Raw genomic sequence first — 14389 nt, 5'->3', positions numbered from 1 at the left:
GTAAGGTCGAGATTACAGGCTCAATTAATTTTTGTCAGCATAAGCTGTGGTCCTGTTTCATTTACGTTCTTGGTAAATATATCTGCGTCATAGAGGCTAAATCTATGGCTGAAATGATAGTTCACGTATGTCGTTAATGTATTTTTATACATTTTCATTAGTATTACTATCTATCTAATGTTTTATTTAACTTTGATGGCAAGTCTAGGCTTTCGACTGATACTTTAACAAAATATTAATTATTCCGAGCTGAGAACATGATGAAGAGAAATAAAAGTCGGCTTAAAAATTGTTGTAAAGTATCGATTGTGTCGCTAATTCGTAAATGCTTTGTTTCCTGGGAGTGATTCTTTGTGTTATTTAAAGTTTCAGACAGCCATATACAACTTTAAAAAAAAAACACTATATAGTTACTGTGAATTTGTTTGTCAGAGCAACGATAATTGATACAATAAACTCGTACAAGTATTTTAATAAGTTTATTAAGCATGCTTAGATTTTAAAATTTACAATTAAATGGTAAAATTACTTGTAATGCTTAAAACTGACAGAGAAATACTATAATTGTTGTGACGCTTCCAATAATCTGCAATAAAAATATTTACAATATTAAATGTTTTCCATACTGTAGAAAAATAGTAGTTTTTGGTCAAAATTTGTAATGGACATTTTTAGTAAAGATGCTAAAAGAATGAATGTGCACTTTGCACAGGAGAGTTCATGGTCGCTAGGAATTGGGGATTTATTGGGAGGTCTTTAAGAGTGCCAAGAGCTCTCCGGGATCGGAGTTGATATGGTTATCGGTAAGATCTGCAAACTCGGTAAGATCTGCAAACTCGGTAAGATCTGCAAACTCGGTAAGATCTGCAAACTCGGTAAGATCTGCAAACTCGGTAAGATCTGCAAACTCGGTAAGATCTGCAAACTCGGTCTTCTGATAGCATCTCATAAACGTGTAGTTCTAAAACTACGAGGAGCGAGGTACCGCTTGGTTCGCACTTCTGCACTGGTGTCCATTCACATAGACCATTGGACAAGAAGAAAACCCACTTGATGATCGAGAAGAGTTGCCATAGCCTATTGCTTAATCGGTACAGTGAGAATTTTTTACACGTCAATGGCAAAGTTGACTGAAATATGAAGCTCCAGCCAGAAAAGCCATTTACGAAGGTCCAGTTAATTACTGATTTACTTATTTGTCTTTTTCAATTTGATTAATATCTACATCATTTTGAAACGATATTTAATAACAAAATAACATCAGTCATTTACCGCTGATATAAGAGGTCTCCCTAAGTTGCATATTCCCATAGCAGAAAACGATGTATTGTTAAGCAGCAATTGTTTGTAAAAATCATCAATTTCATCTCGTACAGGGTCTGTTTCAGAAGTCACGTAGCACATAATGCGACCCACCAAGAAGCGTACATTGGAAACCTAAATGTCAATAGATATATGTTGATGTTTTATTTTACCACTGATTACATTTCATATATATTTAATCGGCAGTAAAGTAATGATAATGCTTGAGATATTCGTGACATGTTTTCTTATCTTCAGTTCGAAGTGAGTTCTAGTTTCCGGGTGATTCTCAGGTAAGTAATTAGAAAAACTTTATGTGAAATATTTTTTGGGTATGCTCGGAGAAAAAGAAGACCTTATTTTTTTATTAGATGATAATTTAGTAAATTTATCCATTACTGTACTTGTTATTTGTGCTACAATTCGAATCGTATTGATCATAAGTCACCACTTATGGTCACGAAGTAGTATGACAATCTCTAAAATCTCATTTTACTTACCCATATTTTTTTAAATGAATTGAACGTTATTTGATAATACCTCTTTTTGAGTCCGATAACACGGCTCCACGAACATTATAATATTCAAGAGGTGATAAATAAACCATACGGTCTGTAGTATTTTCCTAAAGTTATAAGTGGTAGAGTCTGAAAAATAATTTTAGAGAAATTACTGGCAACGATTTCATTTTATTTTCATCAAAAACATTTTTTATACTTGAAATAAACGAGTAAACTACCATTATCGTATAACGTGCGCAGGGCATTATAGACTGTCACAACTAAATTTAAGCCGAATATAACGAGATGTAAAACTAGAACGAAATTTTCTGATCTGTTTATCTTTCTCAAAACTTCGCTGGTTGAAACGAAACAATGTGTTATTTTACGTAATTTTTGTGCAAATACTGTCCTCTGCATAAATTTGTGATCTGTAAAAGAATTGTGTATTATTACATTAAATACTTTAAAGTGTACACACACACATATATATACCAGTTGATCCCCTTCCACATTATCAAGTGAATTACTTAATAGCTCTTTCCTGTACCGTATATACTCGTATGTGCTGAATTAATTTAATAATTAAAAAAAGAATAATAAGATATAATATTATTTAAAAGATTACAAGTGGGTAGGGTATATTTTTCGAAACTCCACACCTAAGAAGTAAGAGACTTGAAATTTAAATTGTAAGCACGATAGACGGTGTGGAGGTATACTAATAATGTATCTTTAGAAATCAACCCCATTTCAGGGTTAAAACAAGGGATTTATTATAACAATAAAAAGTATTTTAGCGTGCACGATGCGGACCGCGTCGTACATAATAATATTATGACTAAAGATTTGTAATAGATAAAATTTGAATCTATTGAATCTATTATCCAGCCATAACATTTTATTTTATTTCTTATCTGTAACAATTAGAATAGCTGCGGATAAACCCGCGGGCACAGCTAGTATATAATATACTAATAAATAAACAATAATATAATCTGTCGATAAATTAATTTCTACGTTAAAGTTCATTCATTGACTCAAAAATTTAAGAGCTTATTTAATTAGGCAAGGTGTTTTGATTTTGCATTTTTATGTTAAAAACCAATTAATTTTATTCATGGAGTTTTAAAATGTGATCCCATAATAAATATTACTAACATGAAAGAAGTAAATGAAAGTCTATTAAATGATAACATTCTTACCTGGATATAACTGTTTTTTCATTCCAATCAGATCTATAACTGCGTTAATAGATTTTATAGGTATTTTTAAGTCAGAAGTCTTCAAGAAAATTTCAGATCTCGTTTGACGTGTTTCGGCTGGTATAAAAATATATTGAACTTTTTATATCAGATGAAAGGCAAAATATTAGAAATATTGAGACAAAATACGCGTATTATTCGTATAATATCGTCCTGCATTTAAAAAGCTTGTATCATATTTGCTAATACGGTTTAACAGGTTATATTTTAAGCGTACAATGTTTGTACTAATAACTGATTCTATAATATTTGAACACTACTAACATTCAAAATGATGATTCATGAGCAGTTCTTGAAGGCTTTTATTTATAAGTTTAAACGCAGAGTTAATAGAAATCACAATGACAAAAAATTGAACTTCCATCATGAATTGAATGGTAATTACTGTGTAATGGAAATAATTGCGCATCGTATACCCTGAAATAAAAAAAATATACTGTTTTATGAGACTGTACCGATATTACTAATGCTATGCTACTAGGACTAACTAATATCTTAATAAGTAAGTTTAGTAATGGTTACATATATGTATATATATTACGGATAGCTATTTTTTTACCCAAGATATAAAATTTTGTAGCATTTTATATCTCAGCATTTTAATTTTTTTTGAGGAACGCTTATGGCGGCTATTTACCTACTGCAAGCGGATTCGTGTTAGCCCTATGCTTTCTGCAATGATCGTCATTTTAATAATAAAATTGATTCATCGATAATCGATAATCTGTCATTCACGAAGACATCTTCGTGAATGACAGATTAACGCCAACTATTATTAAATATTATTGATTTCGGGCCTTTTAGAAATATTACGTCACCGGCATGATTAATTCTAATATCATAATTACTAATTCTGTTTTATAGATCACACATTCAGAAAATTCACGTTCGTTTTCTGTGGTGAGTTTAGAGTTTCTTACAGAATACAACTGTATCCAAACTGTCATTTATAGGAAAATAGTTTTAAAAATCCTCAACAGTTATTGTTTTGGTCTTATTCTTATTAATTTCGTTCATATTTATTCCTCTAGATCTTTAGAAAAATGATTACTTGTCGAAAGTGAGCTTATAAATCGAAATATTACTTACATTGATTGTAGAACCAAATATCAAAAATCCCAAGTGTCCATAATGTCATAATCATCGATATAACTGCATATATTTTCAATATATTGTACTTGCTGCTATAAGTGGTACCGATTCTTTTTTTAATCTATTTTATGGATAGAGATAGAGATATAAGAATATAATTGAAAAAACAATAAAATAGAAAAAATAATAAAACTTTCGAATACAACGAAATTCTATTCAATAGTGTAAACTATTTAGATTTAGAATTTCGTTATATTATAGGCTAAGAATTTACGTTGCGGTTCTCACCCGCGCTTTGCTCTTGCGGGGTTGTGTGCGATGCTGTTTTATTTCAAATCCGAAGATACCACAGATTTTTACGATTGACATGCGGAACGTATGGCATATTGGTGAGAGAAAATCGGAAGTCGTGTGATATACTAAATGTATATTACTTATATTCTTCTAAGCTTTTATCCGAAAGAACTGGCCTTCTTTGAGTGCGGTTACATTTAAATTAACGAATAAATTACCTTTTGTATTTGATGGACACAGTACATAAAGTTTCTTGTTCTTCTTATACCGTAAAACACACCGTAGTTAATCAGTAGCGTCATTACACCAAGGTGCGCAAATAACAAAATAAAAGTTGTATTCTTAGTATCACCTTCAACCCCAATAATGCTATTTAGTTGAATAATAACACTACATATGAACGTTGTATCTGCAAAGTATAAATGCTATTTCATTATCATAGTATCCTATTTTTTTAACATTATATTATTATTAATAAACTACTGACGGAATATAGTGGTGCACACAATTCCGTATACCAGAAACAAACGTGATACACACAAAATCGTGTGTGTGTGAGTTTTCGTAAATTGCACTGGAGCAATGCAAAAATAACGGGAAATCTGCATCATTTTTATTAATATATCGTCGTCCATCAAGTATCGATCCCTTGAGTATGCCATATCTATTCTGGAAAATACAAATCTATAGTAGGTAAGTATATAGGGTAAGTAGTTTTAGCAAAAATGTCTGCTCGCTTATTAGTATAGATGTGTCTCCTACGTCACTAGATCGACAAAATCTTCGTTTTTAGTTAATTGAATATAAAGAGTATTTCAATTTTACATATTATTAAGATAAAACATACTTATGATATCCACATATAATACGTCAAGCAAAGATGGATGCTTCGTGGAAAATATAAATTGTTTAAGCATTAAGACTTCACTTTAGGCGTGGTATCTGTACTCGTATATCTTGAAATTTAATGCAGTTGTGTTTGATTACATCAACAATTATAAATAATGACATTCATTAAACTTATTTTGTTCGTTCGTTTTATAATGTGAAGAGACAGTTTAAAAAGAAAACAATGTTGTAATGGTTTCTAGGGGACAGGATCGGTCACAGGACCGTTTTTAAATCTTCTTTATATGTATATTAATAGCGTAAGTCGATCTTTATCACAGTGATTATGGGACGCTAGTTGCATATAAAAAAACGGTTATGGTCTCATTTTGAAGAGTTCCAGCCGTAGATGTGCAGAAAAATAAAAAGGATCCTTGATTGCAATTTAATAAATTGTTACGATTTAACAAAGAATTAATTTTAGAAAGCGGAAAAAAGTTACTGGTCCGTTAGAGAGCGGTACTACGGCTGTATTGGAAAAATTAAAAAATATAAACAAAATTCAAGTAAATTGTTTACGACAAACTACAATTCTAACTGAAATAATGTATACTATTGATATTAGAAATTTCATTTAAAAGAGGTTTTATAATCTTGGGGCCAAGAGTAGACTTGCAGTTTACAATGAAATGAAATAAAAAAAAAACCTGTCATAGGTTTCGAAATTCCTAAAAAATCTTTTGAATAAACACGAAGTTTCGCGGGAGACCTACTAATTCGCTTTTATTGGAAAAACAACTTATGAAAAATGAATAAGTAAAGTGACGAAAATTGATTGGAGACAATCCAATGGATAATATTTGAGACGTCAGAGATTATCTTTGAACCTGCTTTCTCTTAATCTCTGAATATGCTTGCTCTTAACCAAATGATGTTTCAACAAATAGATGAAATTTGATTTACGGAAATTTAATTAATTAATAACAACATTATTATTTTTTTTATTTCAAGTCTAAATTATCAAAAAATCAGTTAATTTGTACAATAATATTAAAAAGTGAAGACAAAACACTTCAGTACCTTGTTCTCCTCTGTTTGGTTGGTAGCTCTTGAGCTATTCTTGGTTGTAGAGCTTAGTGCAAGCCTGTCTAGATAGTTACACCCATTCATTAGATAATCTACCGATATATACTTAGTATTGTTGTATTCCGGTTCGAGGGGTGGCTGACGAGTGCGACTGCGGGCATAAGGGCCATCTTAGTTCTCAAGGTTGATGGCGCGATGTAATAAATGGTTAATATTTCTTACAGGGCCAATGCCTATAGGCGGTGGTGACCACTTACCATTAGGTGGCTCATTTGCCGTTTATGATTATGATTATGGAATTTCGACAACTTAACGAACTCTAATCGAATTAAACGTCCATTGTTGATTACATGATAAACCATATATTTTAGAATTTTATAAAAAACTAAATCGACAATACCTGGGTGATTTTATCTGGGACCGCTGTACATTCAACGTCAGCTTTCTTAAACTTGGATATAAAACTCGATTTTGATGTAATTTACATTTAAATTGTTTACTAAGAAATTTGAAGGACCATTACACATATGCCAACGTTATTTGTATTGATGTACAATATCCGATGATTGATGATATACTTATGACTGTTTAGCTTTATGTATTACTAGTATGCTCCAACTTCGCTCGGTTTTAATCCAATTATCGTCGTTTCATAGTATAAAACAAAGTCGCTTCTCGCCGTCTGCCTTACCCTTAGATTTTTTAAACTACGCAACGGATTTTTACTTATTACGGGAAGCAGAGTGATTAAATAGGAAGGTTGATGTGTATAATATTAAACTAGGCCTAGAATTTCAACCTTTCCTAGCCGGAAGAAAACATTTTTTTTTTTATGTTGTTAATGAAGATAAAACTTCTATATATATATATTCATAAATCTATAATAATCATTATAATGATTGTATATCAATTTTTAGGTTGTAACTGCGTAAAGTACTTTTTTTTAAATTTGTTTTTTTTCTGTTCCTAAATTGTTGGTATTTTTTTATATTGTTTGTTCCTTCTGGATACGAAATCGAGTTAAAATGAAACCTCCTTCGTCTCCGTCGAAAGACAAATTTCATAATTTTTCAAAATTTGTCTTTAATGGTAAATAAATTAAATAATGAACACTTTCATAAAATATTTTAATTTATTAATTAAACAAAAGCAATATTAAGTGATAGCGTATTTTAAAACATCAAATTAATGATAAAATTACATTTAATAATTATTAAATCTGATGGAGCAAAGCTTTTATTGTTGTGACGCTTCAAATTATCTGCAATAGACGTATATGTTAGATGTAATTATGTCATTAAAGATTACATAGTTTTCTATACCACCGGTAATTACTGGTATTCTGTACTAGGTATTAAGCAGTTTTGAAATTATATTAATATCTATTGGTATTATCTTAGTATTATCATATTGATATTGTTTATGCTGGGGTACTTTTTGTATATATTACACAACGTAGGAGAAATGATAAGGTGTAATTACATAGAATAAAAGTTATTTCAAGCTAACACAAATATTATGAAGTCATTATAGTTTACCTTGTGTAGCCATTCTCTCTAATAAATCCAGTTACTATGGAGTAGCGTCGGACACTTACCGTTGATATAAGAGGTCTACCTATATGGCATACTCCCATAGCTGAATACGATACGTCGTTAAGCATTAATCGATTGGAAAAATCATCTACTTCATCTCGTAAGAGCTCTGTTTCTGAGGATACGTAGCACATCATGCAACCCACCAATAAGTGCGTGTTGGAAACCTGTTTTTGACAGATATTTAAAATCGGACGTAATCGTTTAATGGCAGTAAACTATTTTTTTAAAGGAAACGCAGCCTATTGCAGATTTTATAGCGCAATGTCTACCATTGTTTAGAAGGATGTTTCCAATTGGGATTGAAACATTCCATTTTATGTGTCAGAACAAAAATCTTCCGTTTTTTTAATAATAATAAAAATGCAGTACTTAATTCATTACGGTGCAATAATATGCCATTACATATCACATAACAGTTAAGTAAAAACACATTTGTATTTTTATATTTTTTTTATTTTGATTTATTCATGCATTCCTCATTTTCTGTCCGATAACATGGCTCAAGGAATAATATTCTCATCGTGTGATACATTAACCACATACTATTTAGTACATTTTTTTAAGTTATCTCTTGAATATTTTTCTGAAACAAAATTATTTGGTATAATATTTTGTTTCATAATATTTATTTTACTACGATCTCCAACAAAGAATATCTTATTGTAGATCGTTATCACACATCACAAGATTGCAATATAATCTTAAGACATATGTTTAAGTTCTCTCAACTATAGGAAATTATTTTCAATATTTATATTATAAGACAGAGGTACTTTACCATAACGTGTCTCGAGTGCAGGATGTTATTGACAGTGACGGCTAAATCTAAGCTAAAAACAGTGAAATGGAGAAGTAAAATGAACCCTTCGGACTTGTTCATATTTCCCAAAGCCTCACTCGTAGAGACGAAAGAATGATTGATTTGACGAATTTTATGCGTAAAATTTACCCTCTGCATTATTCGAATATCTGCAAATGTATAATTGTTTGATACAATTAATGTATTTATTAGAACTCATTCAACTATTTATCATACCGTAGAAACTTATTATTGAAGAAGTGTTTGGTTAAATTATTGGGTAAATGGGAATTCTAATTGGTATTTATAATGTTTTTAAAATATACATCGTAAATAATAAAAATCTCACTTGGATATAATAGGTCAGTAATTCCAATCAGATCTACAACTGCGTTAATAGACTTTACTGGTATTTGATGGCCATACGTCCTCTTATGATTTTCGGCTAGTATGTAAACAGGTTAATTATTTAAAAACGTTATTATTTAACTTATTTAAATGTAGTGTGAATTTTAAAGAAAAAGTACTAGTCCTGATAATATTATAAAATATTTTAAAAAATCATTAGAGTCTAGTCTATGACTGAAGTGACATCAGTCGACCTACGATTGACTTCATGTAAAGTGTATCAAGGAAAACATGGTCGAGAAGAAATCGACGTAGCGGGAGCCGGAGTCCTAATCCCATTCCGCGGAGACGGTAAAGGTCTTGGCCCTTCACTAGCCCTAACGTCCGGTTTAAAAAATAGGACTAGTCCCTAGGGCATGAATTCATGAAATGGGGACCTCGCGTGATTGTTTCTAGTGGTTTTGAGGAGTATGGTTTGACGTTACTTTACACGAGGTTGGCTAGATAATTCTCGCAATCTAAGGATAGCTCTGCCAAGCTACGGGTGTGTCACGGCAGGAGAGAGGCAGTAGCGGATGCATATGTGAAAACTTATCGACGACGCCTTCACAGAGATTTTATTGAATACGAAATCCACATAATTCGGTCCCCTCTGAGTTGATCTGGTTTATGGTAATGCTATAATTAGTTACTAGTTTTTTTTAATGAAATATCCGAAAGTAAAAGGGCTTAATCAAGCAATAAATACTAACATTCATGGTGTATCTTCATAAGCATTTCTCGAAGGCTCTTATTTATAGCCTTAAATACAGAATTGATAGAAATTGCAACGGCCATAAACTGCAATCCCATCAAGGTCATAATAAAATATGTTAATCAAAAATAAAATGCAAAATAATATTATATTGAATATTATTACATTTTTAAATTATTTCCTTTTGTATTTTTATTTGATTATTACGCTGTTATTAGGTCGTGTATTTACAAAAATATATTTATACGAGAAAAAAAGCATACTCATCATAAAAAAATGACTACACAGTCGACCGAGATATGTTTTTTGTATAAAACTAGGTAATGCTTTTTAGTATATTTATATAATATAAAAAGGAAAATTTAAATAATATTTAACTTACATTGATCGTAGAACCAAATATCCAAAATAGATAGCGTACATATTACACATAAGATTGTGATTATAAATAAATAAAATTGCCATTTCTTTAAGTACTTCTCCTTATTGTTATCGAGTCTTTTCCTTATTTATAAATTGAAAAAAAAACCTTAATAAATTAAAGAGGTTATTATAACACTTTCGGTAATGCCAGTGTATTATAGGTAATGTTGAAAATAATAAAGAAAACCTTTTTAGTTAGTTATAAACCAATTTTAAATGGCTTATGAGTCATTAGAAAATGATGTGTAATTTTTGAACAAAATGCGAAGAAACGTATATAAGAAGCACTCATTTCACGTGCATTCTTTAAAGAGCAGCTCTGTCCTTAAATTCATAGATTCTTAAATACATTCTTGTATTGATTTAATTCTCATTGCAAAAGCTTAACTAACTTAGATTATCTTCACGAGATATTTTTCCATCATAAGAAAACCTGAGTCAACTCTGGGCCTTAGGAAGATGTCAAAGCCCGCTTTGAGGACTTCCGTGATGACAATTATGGTACTCGCCTTGGGAAGTATAGCTGTACTCAGCGTTTTGGCCGAAGTTGAAGGGATTTCTCCCACAAAAGCGAACCGATCATGTCCCCAGTGTTACGCCCAAATTTTACATCTGTTTACCGAGCAATCAACCGGTAGACCGCGATAACCATCAAAGGTCGACGCGGTAAATCACTGTGCTGTGCCACCAACGCATGAAGCTCCATGGAGGAGATCGAATCGATAGAGAAATTGTATAAATACATATAAATAGTTTTCAAGTTAAAAAGTTTCCTTTCAAAAAAATCAAAAAATATCAGATTATTGAACAGTCACATTACGGAATACGAAAGAGTCTAAAGAGAATAAAGGCCATCGATGAGGTCAAATACCAATGAGCAGTTCGGATTTAGAGCCGGGCACTCGGGCGTCAAGGTCCCGACATTATTTTTGGAATTCAAAAGGGACGACATTACGGACGCGATTCGTTCTTAACAAAGCCCAAGCCCTATAGCCCTATCTTCGATGTAGCGAAAGCATTTCCCAAAGTGTGGCGCAATGGTTTATTGTATACACTATATTACGAGCCCTGTCTTTCGGGTATATAACATTAACACGAGGAAAGACAAACTAAGTTGTGTAATTTTCCACGATTACTGGTCTACTCTTGTATATGTTACCTTTTGTATTTCGTGCACACAGTCCATAAAGTTTCTCATTCTGCTCACACCATAAAACACACCGCGGTTAATCAGTAGCGTTGTTGCACTGAAGAAGCCCAGCCAATATAGTAGTGAATTCATTTTTTTATAATATTCAATAGAACGAATAATTTTTTCTTTTATGTTAGATACTACATAACAAAATTGTAACATCTGAATAATGTTTATGTATGTATTTTATTTATTGCTGTTTTATTTTCATGAATGAACTGAAATTAATGATAATTAAAAAGAGCTACCTATTGACAAAAAAAAACTGATTCTCTGGGAGATAAATGAACTAATATGACTCAAAAAATCAAAAACAAAATATTCTTTAGTCAAGTAGGCTCATAGAAGCACTTTTGAATCGTAATGTAGAATTAAATGTCAAGCAACTACCGGTTCGGAAGGTATCTTTACAACGGCAAGAAACTCAGTAGTTACTCTTTTCCACCATTTCAATTATATAGTATGTCAGTAAACTACAATAATTTTTTTTATATATCCTGTCTAGAAATCAATAAATACTAAGTACCTACAGACTTTAATATAATGTTTTTTGAGTAACTTGCCTTATTTAATAATGTTTTTTTTTTATATGAGCTTTAATTTTTTTAATAGCCCATGTTAAAAATACTGGAATATTATTATAGATTGACACCAATATAGGCAATAAAACGGGATGGTATATTTCTTAGATTTTTGGTGTACTATTACATTATCACCCAACTGTTGTCAACTGAAAACCAAGTGGGCATGTAAATGTATCCATTGTCTGCTCGTCAATTTTCATCTTTACGACGATTTCCAGGGGCATCAGTATGGTAGAACAGTTGCTTCAACCCAATTTCAAGTACTTTAAAATGAACTGGGCCTACTTTACATAAATACTTTGCTGAGGTTAAAATTATATTTACTAACGGAAGGTGGAGCTCCAAACGATTCCAGATATCAGAAACAAACGGGAGATGTACATTATCGTGTGCTTATGTGTGATCGTAAATCGTACTGGAGCAAGGCCAACAGAACGGGAAACCTTTGTTATCATCATGAACAGTTCATCTTCCACGACGTATCGGTTATTCATGTGAGCCATGTTCTGAAAAATACCTAACATATAGAAAAAGTTTCTTTATATTTCAATTGTTAAGCCAAGAGTCGAATGAACCTTTTTTTTGCAGCGATACAATCTCAAACCTTCGCCTTAGTGATTACGATTTTGCATTGCTGCTATCGCGAGATAGCATGGCTGCAGAGTCGATACAGATGTTCCTTGCGGTGTCTACCTGTGAATGTAAACTACTGTGGGCTCAGTCGGGATAAAGTTGATGGCGTTCTCTTGGTTGTTATTGCTGTAGCAGATAAGGCGCAGGCAACGAAATAACGAGATAAAAAAAAGTTATAGAGCGGCAATTATATAACAAAATTAGGTACTAAAGGAATACAGTAGCGTGTTTCAAATGGGACGAAACGATCGAAAGTAGCAATGCACAATACACAAGGTATGTTAACATAACGAAGTATTAAATCGCTGTAAAAGCCGGGGCGATTCTTTAATTTAATTTATCATTGCAGTTAAATTGCATTAAAAGATTATTCGCCTTACTTAATCTCACTCACGTAAGACTCTCCACGTTAAACTGATTAGTTTTCAAAATAATAACAAATACAATCTTCGGTTTTGCTGGATTTCATCTTACTTGTCTCACGCACTCTAAGACACTTAGTATATTGTCAGCACGAGCGTCACTCACTCATACTAATGGACGTTGATTATAATTATATAGATATAAATATTTCGATCTATAGATCTATATTTAAATCTACACTACTTTAAGTGAGTTTTAATAATACACACAGAACCGTCATTTTGGGCGTTGCAATGCAATTTGTATTTGATAACATCGACTAATATCATCGAAGTAATGACGTTCATCAAAATGATTTATTGATATATTTAAAACAAAACTATGTTGTAATGTGTCATCAACGTCATGTAGATTAGTATGAACACTCGATGACTTAGGTTGATGTGATTTAGATTGTTTGCTAAGAAATGTTCAACTTAACTTAAATGACGGTATTTTTATGTGTTTATTACCCTTATGTATTGTATCGTATGATTGCCGATGAACGATTTGATATGACATTTTTATCTTAATATATAACTGTTTTGTCCTTTCTTAATAAAATTATTATGCTTATGAAATTTTATTTAAAATCATCTATTCATATGAACATCTGTCCCTATAGCTAAAATAAATGGAAACACTTTAATTCATCTAAGTAATAATATGATAGAGCAATAATTATTTCTTAAAAATTAAAATTTAGTTAACACATAACGTACTCTTAAAAGATCACTTTTTGTCTCAAATGTCTTCATTATAATACACCAATAAAGTTTTAGTAATAGATTGAAGTTATTTTATTCATTATTACAGCACCATCCACCTCATATTCTATGAGCTATCCTGACTGTTGGTTGCCTGGAAGAGACACCTATGTAGCGATAAGGTCGCCAAAATTGTACGCGTCTTTTATTAATGCTGGATCTATGTTGTATTTATATATTTTCTCCGTGTGGCGTACAATAAAGTATAAAGCAAAATAAAGTAACGTACCTTAAAACAATCCGGCCTGTTTATACGCTTTAAATTTAAATTTATAGATAATCTGTACTCATTTTGTAAATAAGCTTATTTGGCTTCTCAATGGAGTAATTTGATTCGCTTTGACCAAAGCAAATTTATAAGTTCAGTTCTCCAGGTTTTTTTTTACTTGCTATTTTATCTATGAAAGTCTTTCTCATTGTTCTCTCGGTTCACGGATGATTCATCTGGTGTGGTCATAATTTGATCATAGAACTATGCTATTAGCAAAGCTGCTGATTTCGATATTTCGTTAGGCGTCAGGT

This window comes from Vanessa tameamea, chromosome 21 (assembly GCF_037043105.1).
Source record: "Vanessa tameamea isolate UH-Manoa-2023 chromosome 21, ilVanTame1 primary haplotype, whole genome shotgun sequence".
In the NCBI taxonomy this organism is placed as follows: Eukaryota; Metazoa; Arthropoda; class Insecta; order Lepidoptera; family Nymphalidae; genus Vanessa; species Vanessa tameamea.
This window is presented reverse-complemented; position numbering follows the sequence as displayed.